Here is a 20,815-nt window from a genome sequence, read left to right on the forward strand (position 1 = left end):
AAAGGTGGTGGACACAGTACCTGTTGAAATAATTTTAAAAATAAAATCTCGGCTTTGGTTGTCTGAAAGTATAACGTTCACTCCCCTCTTTACAGGCAGTTGAACAATTGAATAGGTAATAAAGCCTTACATCTTGCCGACCCCTTAAGCTTAAATTCTAAGTGAATAATCAAACGTGGCCCAGAAAATAGAAGTAGACTTAAAGATAATTCAACTAAGTTCTTACAGCACACAAATTACTTATCTGCAACTTGTAAATGACATTCTCTCTGGACTGACAAAATAGAAGATATTCTTTTCTTAAGAACTCACCTGGAAGCCAGAATCCAAGGGAACCTGACTGATTCTGTCCACAGTGGACTTTCTCCTGTGGCACAGTGCAGAGTGGCGAAAGGTGTAAAAAGGATCTTGAGAAGCAAACGGCATGGTGAGCTTTTAATTTTTTTGAAAAGATTAGATCTAAAAGCAGAATGAACTTAAGAATGTACAGCACCTATATAAAAAAGGTATATTCTACTGAGGTGTATGAATAAAGAATTAGATAAATGGAGATAAATCCTCGTTTTTACCTGTGAAAAGTTTAATGTTTAAAGACACTGATTTCTCCAGCAAGATTAACATATTCATTGTTTTTGCAATCAAAGTCCCCAGGGTTCTATTTCATAACTTGATGGAACAATTAAAAAATAGAGATTAGAAAATTAATCACTGAGAAAATAACTAGAAAAATTCTGAAGGGAGAATGAATAGAGTTATAGAGCTCCAGTAATTAAAAAGGTGTGTTTTGGGGGAAAGATTAATCGGATCAATGAAACTGAACAGAGGGACTCTAGCAATGATTCCTACATTCCTGTTTGACGCATGAAAAATGTATTTTTAATCACTGGGAAAATATACATTATGAGATAGTTTATATTAGGTCAATTGAAGAACCAGTTTGGTAAAAAGAAAATGCAGTTAAGATCTGACCTCAAGTAAAAAAACATTATAGAAGTTGATATATTTAAATTTATTTTAAATGTAAACCAAAAAACCCCCTCAAATGTATAAGAAAGGTTAGATAAATTTTTAATAATTTGATGTGGAGCTATATAAAATGTTCTTACAAATTAATAAAAAGACATACTAGAATTTTTTAAAAACTAGGTGAAAAGCACTCATTAACAGTAGTTGAAAATAAAATTAAAAGGGCTAATATGCATTTAAAAACTAACCCTGGAGCTAGCTTCATGAGTGTGAAACTTTTAGAGTCAAGAGCTCCAAGCTTATGAAGGCCTCTATGCTTGGTTAATACTCTGGTGTCATAGTCTTGAAATTCTTAATAACTTTTTAACAAAAGGCCCTAGTTTTTCATTTTGCACAAATTCCTGTAATAGCCAGTTCTGGTTAATCTTCGCTTATAATCAACAAAATACAAATTAAAACCTGAATTTTAAAATTGTTTTCAGATTTAAAAAGATTAGAAATGATGATATCATATAATATCAAAATTGTAGGTAAAGCAGCATTCTTGTACACTTTTAGTTTAACCATTTGCAAACACTCTAGAATCACAGATTAAAATTTAATGTGAACACCTTTCATCCAGCAATTTTTCCTCTAGGAATAGATGTATAGGGACTATTTGGACCAGTAAAGATACTTATCACAGTACTATTTATAATAGCATAGAAGCCAATCATCTAAATGTCCATAAAATTATTTATTATAAATGGAAAAATACATTTATATAGTTGCATATTATACTTTAACTTGAGATGTTATATAAATTGTGTATACATGTAAACATATCCGTATGATATGTAAAGATATATAATGATACAGAAAGACATTCATGGTTTATAGCTAAGGGAAAAGCAAGCTATGTAACAATAAGGAGAATGAAATGCTATATACTTGTAGAAAACTTTTTACATACATATATAAAAAAAGTCTAAAAAGAAAACACAAAGAGTTTTTTCTGGAATTACAGGAAATTTCATTTTGTCATTATATTTTTTGATAGTTTTCTTTCACAATGAGCTTTAGTTTCTATTAAAATTAAAGAAAAAACATTTTATTTTGAATAAATAGGAATTAGGCCATTTAACTGTCTGTGTTCATTAAAAGTTTTAAATATTTAATTGCAATAATAATTGCAATTTGATATAAAACAAAGCAAAGGACAAAGATTTGAAAGAAAAGATATGCAATGTTTAAAAGTTAAAGTAAGTTGTTTTAAACATGCAAATTATACAACTACAAATTGGAAGGTAGAACCAAAAGTATACTGATTTCTTTATCTTAAAAGAAAGCAATTAAACACTGCTTCAGTTTCTGACATAATTAGAGAAGTATAGGTTTAATTTTGTTTTTGCAGAGCATAAAAGTAGAATTTATAATGATTTTTAGAAGTGTGAAAAATTATACCACACAGTAGATGATTATGAGATAGAACCTAAGGTAGTATATCTTGAATTAGAGTAAAGAATAGTACTTAATGTAAAAAATAATAATTGATTTGGACTCAAATTTAATTAAAAAGATAGTAAACCATACTGCATTTAATGAACCGCATAAAATTTCAGTCTTTCATCTGAAAAGTGAACACATAAAATGTAGCTGAATTCAGATGATGTATTAGAGTCATTGAGTTAATTCTCTATGTTGATTAAAATAAATACATAATCTTCGATAAATTGCTTCTTGATATTCCTTCAAGTTGTTTTACTTGAAAGAGATTTCAAATGCAGCAAAATAGCAGACATCTAAAATAAATCCAGAGCCACCTGTAGTTTGACTCTTAAAAGTCTGATGAGTAGAGATATTTTTGTTGAATGTCTGATGTAAAACATTACATTTCTATCCTCATTTTTGATTGGAAAGGGGATTCTTGGAGGTAATCCAGTACAAATGGCAGTCAAACTGTAAGGTAGTATAATGCCAATTTTATCTGTATATTTGAACTGTTAAAACTTAATTTTAAAGAACTAAGTCAATGGATGTTTACTTTTCTTTCCAAATTCATTTAAAGTTTATTAAGTTTATATTTTTTTTTCATTCTTTGGACACATTTTAACATACACTATCAAAGTAGTAGAATAAGAAAAATTACATAAAAATTTAAATATTAGATCTATATTGTTTATATTCATTATGTTGACAGCTGGATAAAATTAAAGAATAAAAGAATTAAAGGCTTTTTAAACATTAACTGAAAATTAAGTATATTATGAGTTTTCAAAAAGTAATACTAAATTAATGAATGCTAGTTTGTGGAAAACCTTATTTCTTTTAGGTAAGGCTGACCCTATACAGAAGCAACTGCTTTAGCGACAAAATTTGGTGACCTTAAGCAAAAGAAAGCTTATACCATCTTTAGACAATAGGTGACGAAAAACAACAAAATAGGAGTTGATTATTTTTCAATGTTTTCTGCCGACAGTCAGCATAGGAGCAGTTACTGTGCATTTTAAGAATTCAGCCACTTAGGCCATGGGCCAGAATAACCAAATTCAAATTTCTGAGGTAAAACCCAGAAATTTACATTTTTTCCCAAATCCTTACCAAAACTTCCAAGAAAGCTTCTACATTAACTTTTCAGAACTACTGCTTACAGGGTGAGAGGCAAGAATCTACAGTAGGAGAAAGGAAAAGCATAGGGAGCGAAACAAGGTCGCCAGCTGGTTCTCTGAGAGCACGGACTACACTGGTGTCATGCGTTGTCATGCATGACTTTGTATATTCTCTGGAGATTGCATTGGGAAGATGGATGTCAGGAGAATTAGGTGCACAGACTAGGGTGAGAGTAGAGGGTGCAGGAACCTACTTTATCAGCAGTTTTGCAGATGGAATGTAGAACTGGAAGTTAAGAAATGTACTTTTCCTACCTGCTATATGGATTTTGGAAAAAAAATATTTTTAAAATTTATTTCACCATCAGTTATAAAAAAATAAAAAATTATGTTTGCACACTTCCAACCCAGATATTTACATGAAAAGTTAAGAAATATTTCAAAGAGCTGTGGCATGTCTACAGAACTGATACTCTTTTAACTAAACCCTCTAGTTCTCATTGAATCCATTGCTTTTTTTTTCACTGAACTACATTTCATCTCCTTCCCTTCCCACTTTATTCTGTATATGAAGAAAATATTGATAGACTTCCTTGTAGACTAACATTTTAACACAATGCCTAGTATTGTCATTAGACACAAATTTATAAGAAATATTTAATGTTATTGGTAAATTGCTAGCATTTACTTACATTTCATGTTCGCCTATTTTTTTTTCACTCACCAATAAAATATGTTGGAGTTTCTTCTTGTACAACGCACTGTTACGCCCTAGGCAAAAAGTGACGAACTAAATAGACACCATCATGAAGTTTACAGGATAATGGAAAAAACAAAGAACAGACATGTATTCAAACAAATAGATTTTTTAAGAAAGTTAGAAATGCTAGCAACATAAAGTTTAATGTACTTTTTGAGGGTGTCCTATTTAAGTAGGTGTTGGGGCCTAAAGGATAAATTCACTAGCATTTGTCTACCAGAGTGAAGTTGAAAGGATTCCAGACAGAGGAGAATATAAATAGTGCTTTCAAAATCTAGAAAGCAGTCCGGTGTGGCTGGGACATAATGAATGAGAGGGAAAGTAGCTAGAAAAGAAGCTGAAGATGATGGCATGAGTCAAAGCAAAGGCTTAAAAGCATATGTGAAAGCAATAGGAAGCTCTGAAGGGTTCGAAGCAGGGGAATGACTGTATCCTCTCGGCTGCTTCATACAGATGAGATGGGGATAGAGACAAGAGTAAACATGGGGGAACATTTGATACCATTTTATTCTAGGTAAAAGATGATGGTGACTTGAATTAGGGTCTCCTAATGAAATTTCTGGGAAATGGTCAGATTTAAAATACAGTTTTGATTTGCAACTGCTTAAATTGATAATAGACTAGCTGTGGAGTTGGCTGCAATGAGGGAGAAGACAATGTCAAACGTAAACCAGAGATGAGAATGTCTTGCTTATGTGACATTTTCTCATTTTTTAATATGACCAGGTATGGCCCCAGAAGTAGGGTTTGGATAATGCTGGAGGAATCTGACCTAGAGAGAAATCTAACCATAAGGATGAAATAGAACCTGCTGCCAGGAGTTAAGAAAAGCGCCTTTTGGGAATTAAAGTACAATGTTGAAAAGAAATCATAACACATATTGGCTCTGGAGGCTGTGGTGTTAGCAGAAGCCTACTGAGAGGGACAGGCTGCAAAATTACAACAGGGAAACAGAGGAAGAGCCAAGCAGCAGCTGAATGTCCTCCTCAAACCAGGCAGCAGGCTTTGAATTCAGGGCACAATTATAATCCCGGTTCCTTTTGTCTCAGGAGGTAAGTAAACCCAGAGGATCTAAAGTACTTGGTAGGTAACCAAGAGAGGGATTTAAACCCACAGAGGGAAAGGGAGAACCCAGTCTTCAGAACTCACATGTGAGAATTTCAAAATTATAGCAACATCAATGGTACAGGTAACAACACTTAGTGTCAGAGGTTGGGTTAGAAGACAGTAGGTCAGACTTGTCCTCGAACCTGCAGTATTGTAGGTGGGGGTTAGTAAATACCAGCTGTGGGAGAACATACAGCAGCGACTGTTAGGTACCTACAGGCAAAAAATACATTCTCTTTAAATCACTGAATGTTGATAGTATAATGTGTATTATGAAATAAATGTTACTACAGGAACCTAAAGTATGCTAAGGATATGTGTTGCACGTTTACTGTGATGAGTACAAGCATCAGAATCTCCTTTATTAGCAATGCTTGATCAAGTCTTTTCCAACTTCCAGCTATAATATCTATAAAAATATTAAAATACGAACATTCATGACCCCTCAAATCAATACAACCAATGCTATCCACACAAATTACAAGTTTCTTTAAATTGAAAGAAAAACTATAATTAATGGGTGATGCTGACACATATCTTGTCTTTTGAGAGATGTATTCTCCTGAGAGACAGAACCAAATGGTTAGCTAGAAGTAGATAGGTATAGATATAAATATAAATATAGATATAGATACAGATTTATTGTGAGGAATTGGCTTACATGATTATGACGACTGAAAAAAATCTCACAACCTGCCATCTGCAAGGTGGAGACCGAGGATAGTTGGTGGTGTAAATACATCTAAGCCTAAAGGCCTGAGCCCCAGAGGGACTGCTGGTGTAAATACCAGTCCAGGAGTAGGAGAAGATGAAATGAGATATCTCTGCTCAAGTACTGAGGGAGAAAAGAAGGGGCGATTTTCTCCTTCTTCTTTTTTGTTCTAGTAGGCCTTCAATGAATTGGATAATCCCCACCCACTTTAGGGAAGGCCATCTACTGAGTTCACAAATCCAAATGCTAATCATATCCAGAAATAACCTCACAAACACATCTGGAAACAATATTTAACCAGATATCTAGGCATCCCCTAATCCAGTCAGGTCGACACATAAAATTAACTATCATAAAAGACAACGAATGTGTAACCCTAAAGGGCATTAGCATTCACTGTTCTGCCACAGAAAGCCTCTTGGCTTTAATATTTTTGCTCACGGCAACACTAAACTTTTATTTCTCTAAAGTGGAGGAAAGAGCTGTTTTCTAGAACATGCAAGATCACTCAATTCTTCAACTTCTCTCATTTGTAGTTTTTTCTGTTCATTCTGGAAATAAAATTATCATTATTTTGTTCCAGCCATGGCAGATATGGAAGGTGCTGGTGCTCTTCAGGGGTGTGGAAGTGCCAGTGTGTATGTGGGGCGGGGGGGGGGGGAGAGGACTGGGAGCAGAGACTGCAGAGCACTGTATGCTGTTTTCTTTTCTTTCTTTCTTTTTTTTTTTTACCACTGTGTGTAGCAAGGGATGATTGAAAAAAATCATCAAGGTATAAATGATCCTTTTGAAAGACAATCAGATATCCACAAAAGATAAATGTCTTCTGGACATAAGAAATTTTGATAGAGGCTCTGAACATCCATAAACCTTCTAGCTCAAAATCCATCTGAGAATAAGTTATAATAGAGCCAGATGGCCCATGAATTCACCCATAATGTTTGTGGACAAATACTATGTTTGACTACATTATTCCTTATTACAATAAGCAGATGTAAAAGGAATATGGGTATTTTAACAAATACTACATAAAATGTGTTTCAGTATTTAAGCTGCAAACACATATTTTTGGAAAAGTTTTATTACCAGAAATTTAAATTACTTTTTTAAAGCATTTGATTTATATCCTTAATATAATTTAAAAAATATGGTGCAAAAGATAAAAATATCAGGTGAAAATCCAATAGATTGACAAGGGAAAAACATTAGTTGAGAAGGTAGAAATTAAAACAAAAAAATGCAATAAAAGAATACCTGGTATTAGGCATTAAAAACAGTGATACGGAATAAACTGAATTAAATGTTATAAATAGGTTAAGAGACAAAGTACAAAAGTAATTCTTAGAATATATAACATGCAAAAATAATGATAGTAATTTGGGCCTCAAATTTCTGATTATAACAATCTCTTATTATCCAACTGAGAAGTGAATGAGGAATGAAGGAAGCAAAGCAACATAATGCCTATATCTGAAATTACAAGGGGTTGTATCGACACACTATTTTATTTGTAAAATTGATTATTAGAATTCCTTTTTTAATTTGTATACATCTGTTAAATTTTAAGATGTGTTTTACAAAACATTAATGAAAAAGGTAATCAAATCATATTCCACAAAGAATCAGATAAAAGATAAGAGAATGAGAAAGTAAAGAAGTATTAAAAAAACTGATTAAAATTGAAACAAAAAAATAAGATTTTCAGGTGTAATTGGTTTAAAATTCTGAAGCTGGATAGGCTAGTATAAAATGAGCTATACAGTATTAGATTTTGAGGCAAGTAAATTATAGAATCAGAAAAATAACTGTCATTTTATATTGGAAAATGATATATTCACAATAAAGACATTAGAGGCATAAACCTTTATATGATAACATAGCTACAAAATATTTAAAGTAAAAACTTTACAAGGAAAATTATAAAAGACAAATTGTAGCTTTAAAGATATATCTCCCAGGTTTTAAAGAACCATGTAGAAAAAAGGTAAAAATATAAACACTACATAATACTGTAATTTATAAGTTATTTAAAAGACAGACTATATTCCAAATAAGCAGTATATATACTTTCTTCTAAAAGCCAGTGGCTCATTTACAAAAACTGAACATCCAATAGGCCACAAAGAAAAGTTAAATAAATCACAGAAACACTGAAATTGTGCATGTCATGATATTAGATCACAATACAATTACAGCCATTAATAACAAAAATTGAAAATTAATTATTTGGAAATAAACAACACACGGCTCATTAACATGGATCAAGGGGGATTGCTGATTGTTTATAAAGCAATACAAATGAGAATACATTATCAAATATTTGATAGAAGCTTCATGTTTATAAACTAAACTCCTTGGCTTAAAATTAGAGGATGGGATATGTTAGCAACTAACTAGACAGTGAATAACACTAGAGCAATTCACCTATAATATTTATGGTCAAATATCATGTGTAAATATATTTTTATCATGGAGAATAAGCAGACTGTTAAAAAGTAAAATGTGGACAGGTGTAGTAAAAAAATGTAGTACTCAGTCTATAGCCGAAGCCAAGTTACTTTTTAAGTGCTTGCAATAAAAAAAGAGAACAAAGAAATGAGAAAGAAACTGAATAAAATAAATCAATCATTCAAATCACCTGCTTGTTTTAAAATGTAGGTTTTATTATTCAGTTATGGTGAGGCCAACAGAAAAGGAGATGGTTGTCATGGAAAAGATAATTTGTTACTCACAGGTCCAAAGAGGAGAGGGCATGCTATGCCATACAGGGCCACATAGGGAAGCACCAGGGATAGTTTGGAAACAGGTTGCAAGGGGAAAGTGTGGGCAAGAGTCTTTACTGTGGTTTCTGTTGGAAGGAACAGGCAGGGCAGGGTAAGCAGGTTCAGGATTGGCCAGTTTGAATGATTTCTGCAGGCTCTGGGGTGAGGGGACATCTCAAGCTATTATCTAATTCTGGGGTAGTTAGTACAGGGGGACAGTGGTCCTTAGAGTGAGAGAGAATGTGATGGAGTGTGAGGGCCGAGAATTGGTTGGTTTGCATATAAAAAGTATGTTTCCAGGCTAATCATTTACTATCTTTAGGAACTGGCTAGCACTTCCTTGAAAGGAGCAATCTCTGCAGGGTCAGCAAGTCTCCAAAATGTCAAAACACTGGAATTACAGAAAATAAAATGGTGTGATAAAATACATTGCTGATCCCAGCAAGTGGTCAAAAGTAGGCTTATTTTCCTTGCACAGCCATGTCAGATGCGCTGATGCACTGCCACTTTCCTAGTTAAAAATAAATGACTTATCCCAGCTGTTGGAAGTACTATCAGTAGACACCTCTTAGCTTAAGAGTTTCCTCATTTGTATTACTGTCTTTTCTTGGATGGATCTACATCCAATGACTGATCTGTGTAGGACAAGGTTGCTCAACCTTGGTGTTACTGACATTTAAACAAGATAATTCCATGTTGTAGGAGTCTGTCCTGTGCATTGCAAGATGTTTAGCAGCATCCCTTACCTCTACCTACCAGATACCAGTAGTACCTACATTCAGTCATGGTATTCAGAGATGTCTTCAGACATTGCCAGATGTCCCTGGTGGGGAAAAAAATCACCTCTGGCTGAGAACCACTGATATAAGAATATAAAGTCTGCCCATTCATTCTAATTCTGTACAGCTCTAATGTGTCATTCATTCTTTTTCATATCCCACTGAGTTCCATATGAAGTCTACAACTCTAGTCACACTATCCACACCCCTGGGGTTAACTCCTCCATTTCCATGCATTCAGTAGCATGCATACACAGACAGCTTTTAAATCCATATTTCTAGCCCAGATCTCTTGCCTAAGCATTAAATCTGTATAATTAACTGTCTATTGGCTATGTCCCTTTAGCAAGAGACATTATATTTTTGTGCTTAAGAAAATGGGTTCTAGAAGCAGCTGCTTATATAAGTACCTTCATGCACCTTCTAGCTTTGTAATTTTGAGATACCAATAAGCCCCTCTTTGCTTCAGTCTCTGCATCTATACAATGGACACAAATAGAATCTACCTAATGAGTGCATGTGGGAATCAAATGAGTTAATGCCTGTAGAGAATTTAGAACAGTTCTTGGCAAATTCTAAGTTCTCAATAAATGTTAGCTATTACTATTAGTCATTAGATCCTCTTGCCAGTACCAAAGAAAGTATGTTTAAATCCAAACTTAATTCTCCATTTGCCAAGTTGGGTCTTTTGTATTTATTTCAACAGATGTGTGTGTGTGTGTGTGTGTGTGTGTGTGTGTATGTGTGTAAAACTTCTGTGAATAAAGTGTTACTATATGCCTGAATATAAGACTTGTTTCAAAAAAGACCTATAATTTTCATAGCACTGTTTCCTTGGAAACAGTAGAGTTAAGATAAATGAGGAATATTTTGTCTGCCTCATTTGTTGTGTGGAACACATCTGCCTCGGGTAAGGCGGGCTGTGAGTTGGCATTGGGCCTATGTGATAACTATAGCATAAAAGCTTGGTGGGAAATAGATGCTAAGTTTTCCACGTGTCAAGGTGACCCACAAGTACCTTGGCTCTCATCTGTGGGAACCATATGTGTCCATGGGCATGAAGCTGCAAATAAATTCTCCTTTGTGTGTTTCAGTAGCTGCTGAGATAAAGATGCTGAACCTACTGCATGTACTGCTTTATTCCCTTCTATAATGCCAAGTAAATGTAGTATTATGCTAAATCCTGCCTCTCTTGAATCTGATTGCCAACTCACATCCATAACCAGAGCTGTGGTGCTAAAGAATGGTGTCAGAAGCAGGTTTGGCTTTTAGACCCTTGAGTAAAACATTGATACAGAAAACAGAACTGGATAGGGGTGGATAGGAGAGTCTGATGAAAATTAATGTCTGCATGGCTGAGTTATATAGATTTATCTCCTGGATTACTGGTATAAAATATAGTAAAGGAAAGGCAAAGTGAGTGAGTGAGTGAGTGAGTGTGTGTGTGTGTGTGTGTGTGTGTGTGTGTGTGTCTAGGGAATGGCACAGCTAAAGAAATAAGGAATGGTCAAATCAGATAGCCTTATTATTAGATGGCAGTTATGACAAGGGATAAAAAAAAATGAATACATTTAATGGATTCTTTTAACAGATTTACCAGCTCTTTATCTGTAGTTAAGAAGAGGAAAATCTGTTCCGTATCTGTCAGCTGCTTCCCTTAATGAATCCCATGAAATGTACTCCCTTTAACCCAGCCTGGATGAATTTAAATCCAATGATGCTATTACGGAACAATAACAAATGGTACTAACTCAGGCTGCTAACTGTACTCCATAGAGTGAAGTAAAGGGGATTGACCTGAAGGCTAGGATATTTTGCTCTACCCCACACTGGAAATTCCAAGGCCATGTGCTTTGGTTAAAGCAGAATATCCTATGGTAAAACTTTTTGAGATAAGTGGGTATCAATACAAAATGTACTATAAATACCCAGGAATCAAGAAGAAAATATTAAGAGGCCAAAAAAAGAAGCTGGGGATGAGAGGGGAATAGAGATACTGTAATAGGGGGTTATGGTTCTAGTAAAACTCCAGATAAGAATATGAGAAAGAAAGAGCAATCCAGTGATGCTATCCCTTTTGCTTGAATGTTTCACTGGAAAGGATGTGATGCATTAATGGAAGTTTTTGCCCTTACTGGACTTTAGCTGAATGTTGAAAATATCTGCCCTTTGCCAGGTTTTAATTGGATCAGCTAAGTGGAAGCCCTTACAATTGTTCTAAACACCTTCTGTGGTAAAGATGGTTAACCTTAAACAAATAGATAGCCAGATATTTCTCCAGCAAAATAGGTTTATTCGGGAACAACAAAGAATTACAATTAGGGACATGAGGTCATAGGTGAACCACACACAAGTCCAGAGAACCAAAGTAGAGGAATGTTCTTTCATGAACTTTGGAGGGGCTGTTGTAAATAGAGTCTATTGGAGGAAACGGAAAATACAAAGTTTGGTGACTTTTCATTGGCTGATTTATGTCAGTCTCCCATTGGCTGAGCTATTACAGGGCAAGGAAGAATCTTTTTTTCCCTCCAACAGAGGTAGTAAAGTATTGCTTCCTGTTGGAGATGCAAAGTATGTATCTTCCTGTTGGTCACTAGCTTGCATTAAGTGACACATGTATATGCATTAGCCTTTTCTAGCTTTCTGATTCCATTTTAAATGAGGTTTCTATTAATTTTCACAGAACTAAATTGTACCTTTCAGGAGGGCAACAGGAAATCTCAGTCCTGGAATGAGGTGTCCTATTGAACATCAGTTCTCTCCATCTTAGTCCTGTCTGGCTTGTGAGAAAATCCAGAGTTTAAAAAAAAAAATCAATTATCTCCAAAGCATCTGCTGTGTCAGACATGATAAATACTATCAAGAATTTCAGCCAATGGTAATGGTATGCTGTCATAGACTGAATCCTAAAAAAATGTCAGGCACTGTGTGTGTATCTATACCAGAGAAATTCCATTATACATACTTTTACTGTCTTATACTTTATACTTACACTTTAAGGTTACTCATATTCTCCAGGGTTCAGTTACTATCTTGTCTGTTGATTCATGAAGTTGATAATATAGTGATATTTTCCCTCTTAGAAAGGAAGTTGAGATAGGAGGGAGGGGAAATTTAAAAGCCATAGTTGTAATAGGACTGAGTATGATTAAATAATCTGGCTAAGATTCAGAGTCCAGCCCAGTCAGTCCTTTTTTTTCTGGGAATAATCTGAGCTAGAGGCATTTCACAAATAGTAAAGAATAAACTGCTATCTCTTCAGGTCTTTATTAATAAGAGAGAGACACAAAGCTTCAAAGGGTTGTTTGGTTTCTGGAGAACACATACACCATATTTGGGAATCCTGTTGGCCCCGATATACAAAGAAACTAGTAAAAGAAATGAGTTTGAATGTGGTACAGAGCAGAGGGCAGCCCAAGCTGAACTGGGATTTTATAATCCTGGTATAATCAGTGCTTTTAGAGTACTACTAAAACACACATAAACTTGAGACTCTGGCAAAAGCCCCCAAATGCTACTTAAGGGTGATTGCTAGAGTAAAAAAATCTCTGATACTATGTCTAAGAATAGCCCATGTGAGAGGGAGGTATTGATACATTATTTGGCTCCAGCAGAAACAGCCCTCATACCTGAAGAGCATCAGATTATATTGAGGCTTTAGTTACCTATGAATGTCATGAGCGATATCAGATCTCAATAAAGAAGGAGGTGTACCAATTCCCTGATAAAATATAAATGGTATATTTGGGAACATGCTAAAGAGATTGGCTATGAGAGAGCATATTATATCTACAAGTAGGTAGCATCTCTGTCTCTATAGTGGAACTCCTGACGAAGACTTACACACCCTTATTGCTAAAGAATCTGAAATCTGCTGAGGCAAAACATCTGCCTGATTCACTAATGGGAGTTCTTGTACTGAATGGTATGACTCCAAATGGAAGGCTGCTGCTGACAGTGTAGTAAAAGTCCTAGCCACAGAAGGTGGTAAGTATACATGGTGGGCTGAATTGACAGCAGTATATGTGACAGTGCAGGAAGAACTTGGTTCTTGGCCTCAGGGAAATGTCTGAATATATAGAGGTTTCTAGGCCATGACCATGGCTGTGCTACATAGGCGAGCAGGCAAATGGTTTTTTGATGACTAGGTATATAAGAAAAGCCTGTTGTGAAAGGGTGAAAGTGTGGATGTCCCTACAAAAACTCCTAGGGAGAATTACATTTGTAATCTCTTAGATACCCATCAAGAGAACACATTTGTGGCTCAGAGGGATAATGGAAAGCCAAGGCAGGTGCCCGAGTCTGCCCCCGGGGTAAAACAGTTGGATATGAGATAAGCTGGCACAGTGGTGCTCAAGCAATGCCATGGTACATAAAACAATGGCATTTACCAGTGTCACCCAGAAAAACCACTAGTATGTGACAGTCTGTCCTGAATGCTACCAAGAAAAAAAGTTTCCTAAAATGTCATTGGAAGAATTCCATAAAGTCACGGGTCAGCACATTACTAACGGATGGATTGCATAGAACACTGCTCATGGCTCCTGGAGTTTTCCAATGGGTCTTTTCAGGAATATGCAAGTATTTGGGGTTTTCTTCAAAACTCTCATAGATAATACATTTCACCATAGCCAGTTTACCAAAATGGGACAAAAAGTACAACATATAATGGATATATATTCCTATCAGTTACATGGGAGAGGCCTAGCTGAAAATTAGGATGGGCAATGAAAACATATTTTTGAATGACCCAGAGTGATAAGGAGGATGCTAAGGATGAGAAAGCCTGACTAGCAAGCTCAGTGGGTGTGTGCTTCCTCTGAATATGAGAGGCATTGAGGGAAAAAGCAGCCTTAAGGAAGTTTTCTGTGTACTGGGAAATGATCTATGGCACTAATCTTTGTCTTTTACACCTCACCAGGTTTTTCTTTGGGTTATCAGATCTAGTGGTTTAGATTAGGATTGCTGAAGGAAGCATAACTGCTTAAGATGCTATATTCCTTTGAACTTGATTATATTTATTCCTAAGGAAATCCTGGATTAAATGGTCACCTTCCCTAATGTAACCAAGCTAAGACTAATCCTAAATCCTTCCTTATGCCTATTAGTAGAAATTGACTCATTATCTTCTACCTCTGCAAACCTAACATTTATTTCTAGGAATAAGAAAAGAAGGACCTAGTGAGGCTCTATTGTTACCTGGAAGGAATAGAGAGTCATGGATAGGGACAACAGTTTAGTGGTGACCAGAGGGAAAGGGTGAGGGTAGGGAGAGGTAGATAGGGATAAAGGGCATCGAATATATGGTGACAGAAAGAACTTTAACTTTGGGTAGTAAACACACAATGTAATATACATATGACATATTATTGAATTGTACACTCGAAACATATAGAATTTTAGTAACCAATACCACCCTAATAAATTTAATTTTAAAAAGCCATTTGGAATATTATGCCTAGCAACAACTCTTGAGAAGGGGCTGTATCTTCCCTGAGGAAGAATTCTCTACTGTGCTTGATTACTATTGTATTTAAAGAGCAATACCTGGGTGCTTTAGAAGCCCAAGCCAAAGAGATGCACGTACTGAAATGCTAAGAACCATCTAAATTATTGAAGAATGTCACTGAAAAATGTAGTCCTTATCATCATTACCTTATTGCTTGTGGGCCATGAATTTAAAGAAGCTGCCATTTCTTGCTATACACTTAGTGGGTTTTGAGCAGGTAAAAAAACCAATGCTATGTCCTCTCTGTAGTGTATATGGATTGTATTTTACATTAACATGTGGGGATCAGTGTCAATAAAAACCTATTTTTTTCATAGCTGGGTATGATTAGGTTCCCAGGCCAGAAGTTATCCTGAATTTACTAACACTCTAGTAAACATCACCATCACTGAAAATATATGGTATATGGGTAAGAGATGATTCTGTTGGGAAAGATGGGAAAATTACAATGTAATAAAAACAAATGTTTGGTGTGCTAAGTATTACTGTAGTATCCTATGTACTGCTATTTTTGTAATATTAACAAGTGGTTGGTGGGCTAAGCATTACTTTAATGTTTTATTTACTGCTATTTGGGGAAGTATTTTGTGGGCTAATATATGGAAATTAAAGAGAATTAAATGGACACTGATGATGACCTCAGGATGGAAAGATATTTTTTGAAAATGGTTAAAAACTCCCAATTGATATAGAAACTGATTGTCCAGATAAAACGGTAAATTTGGCCTTAGAGAAACTAAACTCACACATAAATATCTCTAATAACTTTTATAAGTGATTCTAAATGAGAGGGAGATTTGTGCAATTGATAGAAAATATCAAGACTCATGAAACATGTTGATCAGAAAAAGATACTCATACTTCATTGGATAATACAAATCTTGGTGGTTAGAGGTATGCTGGCTCATTTTTCCTAAGTATAAAATATAAGAGCTGTGCCTATAAGAAAAAAAAAATCACAGAACATTGAAGGAATATGTTTTTTGAAAATATTGACTCAAGGTCATGAGGGCAAAACTGTGAGAAAGACTTTAAAATCAGCCTGGTCTGGTACAGTCTCTCAGAGAATGACCTCAGTTTCTTACAGCACCCTTTCCTTGAAAGGAGTGAACCTAAAAACAATGAAAAATGGTGTTTGTTTATTGTGTAAAGTCAACACTGGATTGGGAGAACTGCAAGTTGGCAAGCAGATTTGAGGCTTATTGACTTGAACAGTATAAAGGATTGTTAGAAAATATCACTTTTAACTTCTATGTCTCAAGGTGACTCACACACACTTCGGCTCTCATTCATGGAACCCAAACATCCATGTGGTGAGAAGACAAAAGAACCTATTATTTGAGAGTTGCCAAGAGAGGAAGATGAGATAAAGATGCTAGGGCTGCTAATATTTTCTGGCTTGTATTCTATTATAAAGCTACGTAAACATAAAACCTATTGATGCTTTCAGGAAAACATCCAGACTCTTTAGTGCAACATGCATTCATTATATGAACATGCTTCATCCTCCCTTACGGTTTTTATTCACAATCTCTGTATACTTGCATATTAATCCAAAGATAGATATTTTAAAATACTTTCATTTCCAAGAAATAATTTTCTTTTCTACCTGACCAAATGTCATATATCCTCCTTTGTTTACAATCACCCATTTGACTGTGAACCTCACCCTGCCCATGTTTGCCTCAGTCTTAAGAGATGTACTTTGTCTCAGAAGTTAAGCAGGGTCAGGCCTGGTTAGTACTTGGATAGGAGACCACCTAAGAAGACCAGGTGGTGTAGGCATAAAAGATAAAAAATAAAGGATTGTAAGCTGACAAGATCCTTGCAATCTGTGAGGTCAACTAAGGGTTGCCTCGCCTAAAAATAAAATAAATAAATAGAGATAGATAGATAGATAGATAGATAGATAGATAGATAGATACATACATACATACATACATACATACATACATACATACATACATACATACATAAATACATAAATAAATAAAAAGATGTACTTTGTTATAAGGCAGTGATAATTATTCGGGCTTTATCATGGCATGAATGAATTATATTCCAAGGACCCCCTATGTTTATTTGATCTAATATCATGGTCATTACGCAAACTTCTAATTATCTTTGATTTATTTTTCAAAACTTTCTCTTAAGGACCCTGATGTAATACAGGAAGAACCCACATGGTGGGCACTATAATTCTAGTGATTAGGCTGGTATATCAATGTCCATGTATTAACATTTCATGTTAAAATCCAGTGTTTCATGACTTTGTCAATGTCGACCAGTACCTGAGGACCTTATAAATATGAAAAAACACTAAGAAATCCAAGTTTCTTTCATCCAAAAAAGCTAAGGACCATACCATTGACACTAAAGCATTACAACTAGCGAGGTTGCATTTTGAATGTAAACTCCTCTAACTACACTAGTCAAGATTATGCTTTTATTAACACATATCTCCATTATCATGAAAAAATCACAATATTTTCTCTAAAATAAAATTAATAACATTTTTATCCAATTAACCTAGGTCAAAGAGAGCTTTGCAAATAGGTATACATAGCTTGTTGCTTAAAATAAATAATTACTCAAAAGAATGAGAAGACAAGTCAGACTGGGAGAAATATTTGCAAAAGTCATATCTTATAAAATATACAGAATATACAAAAAATTCTTAAAACTTGACAATGGGAAAGAACAGCTTCATTAAAAAAAAATGAGCTGAAGACCTTTCTGGATACCTCACCAAAAAAGCTGTATAGATGTCAAATAAGCATATGAAAAGATGCTTCACATCATATGTCATCAGGGAAATGAAAATTAAAACAACAAAGAGATACCGCTACACATCTATTAGAGTGGTCAAAATCCAGAACACTGACAATACCAAATGTTGGTGAGGATGTATAGTAAAAGGAACTCTCATTCATTGCTGATAGGAATGCAAAATGGTACAGCCATTTTGGAAGACAGTTTGGTAGTTTCTTACAAAACTAAACATACTTTAACCATATAATCCAGTAATTATGCTCCTTGGTTTTTCCCAAAAGAAACTGAAAATTTACGTCCACACAAAAACCTGCACATGGATGTTTATAGCAGCTTTTACTCATAATTGCCAGAACTTAGAAGCAATCAAGAGGTCCTTCAGTAGGTGAACAGATATCCAGATATCCAGATATCCAGACAATGGGATATTATTCAGCATGAAAAAGAAATGACTTATCAAGCCATGAAAAGACAGAGAAACCTTAAGTCTATATCATTAAGTAAAAAGCCAATCCAAAAATACAGTATGATTCCAACTTTATGACATTCTGGGAAAGGCAAAACTATGAAGACAACGAAAAGATCAGTGCTTACCAGGGCTTAGGGGGAAGGAAAGATAAACAGGAGAATCACAGTAGACTTTTAGGAATATGAAACTAAGAATGATACTAATGGTGGATATACATCGTTACCTTTATCCAAACCTACAGTGGATCTAACACCAAGAGTGAACTCTAAGGTAAATTGTGGACTTTGGGTTATTATGATGTGTCAGTATAGGTTCATTAATTGTAACAAATGTGCCACTCTAGTGGAGGATGTTGATAATGGGGGAGTCTCTGCATAGGTTGGATAAGGGAGTTTCTGAGATACTTCTGTACCTTCCCCTCAATTTTCTTGTGAACCTAAAACTGCTGTAAAAAAATATTCTTAAAAAATAATACAATTATACACAAAATTTAATTATTGCTCCCAAATGGACAAGATATAGTGTAGTTGACAAGACTATAAATTCTTGAGTCTGAATTTGTATTTTTTTATTTTATTTTAGGCGAGGAAACCCTTGGTTTACCTCACAGATTGCAAGGACCTTGTCAGCTTACAATTTCTTATTTTTTATTTTTTACGCCTACAGCACCTGGTCTTCCTAGATGGTCTCCCATCCAAGTACTAACCAGGCCCAACCCTGCTTAGCTTCCGAGATCATACAGAATCAGGCTTGTTCAGGGTGGCATGGCCGTAGACTGAATTTGTATTTTAGATAACCTTCATACCTATGTGACCCAGCACACTTGAATCTGTGCTCCAATTTCGTCATATGTAAGTTGGGGATAATGATGATAGCAACGTCTTCACAGAGTGGGTATAAGAATTAAGAAAATAATGCATAGCAAATATTGAGAAGAGTGCCTGGATCATAGAAAACACCCAATAAAGCTATAACCCATTCTAAGCTCTTTTCATAGAGGACTTGGTTTACTAAGGGCATAAAATAATCGTGTAAATAAGGTTCTCAGGAAGCTTCAGTGGGTGGGCAACCAAGAATTGTGCCTAGAAGCAAAAACACTGTATGAATCATATGTGCTAAGGAAATACTTCTGCTATTAGCTCCCATTACGCCGATCAGCCAAGGTCACTGGTTCTTAATTAGTCAATTATTAGCTTTCTTTGTAAGATAAGTTAAAGATCTCGTATAATATCAGCCAATACATTTTATTTACTGGGACATGAACAAATGTTCTATGTCAGACCATTGCTCTGTATAAAACTATAAATGACTTTGTTCAAATAGCTATACAGAGAAATACAAAACTTAAAAAAAAAATAGTAATGTGACTAAACAAACAGCTAAGTAATAGTTAATATGATTTAATAATTTCAAGAGTGTTGCCAAAGACATCTAAATAGTCTCTGTGCCTCAAAATGGCAACTCTCTAAATATGCACCCTGCTGCTGTCACAATGATCTTCCCAAAATATGTTTGTCCATTTTATTCTCTTCCTTAAAATTCTCTTTTCCCTTGTTTCTTGTAAAATACAATTAAAAGTCATTATGGCTATTGCCTAAACTGCCTCAGTTATTTTCTTCAAAGCACTCCTCAGGCAAATAAACATCCAACAGTTTATTAAATAGGTTCCAACAACTTGATTGTGGTAATCTACATGGTATTCCACAAATATTGCTTCTTGTTGTTTCCTCTTGAAGTTTAAAGTGTCCCATGGCACTCCCTATGAGTTTTCTGTGGCACCCTAGGGTGCACTGTTGTTCAGTTTGTGTAGTATGACACCATGATCTATTTTTTTCCTTCACTATCTACTTCTCTTTGCTTAACTTAAAAACTGTCTCCCCTTCCTCTGAGTCCCCTATTCCATTTATGGACTCTATTCTACATGCATTTCTCAGATATGCTGGAAAATTTTATATCTTCAGTTTTGCTCATTCTGATTCCTCCACATGCACTACCTTTTCACATTCCTCTATACCTGAAGAACATCCACCTCATCTAATATCACCTCCTGTATTAATATTTGCTGTCCTCTTTCTCTGCCAGGTAGAGCTGACTTCTCACTATTTATGCTTGCACTACACCCTGTACAGCCTTCTATCATAGCAGCTATAGTATTTTAACTATTTTTTTATGGTTTTTACTCTCATCTAGACTGTAGGCTACTTGATTAACAGGCAAAACCGCACCTCACCTGTCTTTGTATTTTGAGTATTTGACAGAGAACTTGGTCATTTAATAAATATGTGGTGAAAGAATGAAGGAATTTATGCCATTAGGTGCCAGATCAGGATCTGGCAGAAGAACTTATAGAGAGAGGGTTTATGTCTATAATTTCAATTTCAGGGTTTCTGT

At 35.0% G+C, this 20,815-nt stretch overlaps 1 pseudogene; it reads right to left on the reverse strand.

Annotated features, from left to right (window-relative positions):
• Positions 1 to 19,081: 19,081 nt before the first annotated feature.
• Positions 19,082 to 19,200, reverse strand: LOC112475073 (annotated as a pseudogene).
• Between the last annotated feature and the right edge of the window lie 1,615 nt (positions 19,201 to 20,815).

This window comes from Pteropus alecto, unplaced genomic scaffold (assembly GCF_000325575.1).
Source record: "Pteropus alecto unplaced genomic scaffold, ASM32557v1 scaffold7, whole genome shotgun sequence".
Classification (NCBI taxonomy): domain Eukaryota; kingdom Metazoa; phylum Chordata; class Mammalia; order Chiroptera; family Pteropodidae; genus Pteropus; species Pteropus alecto.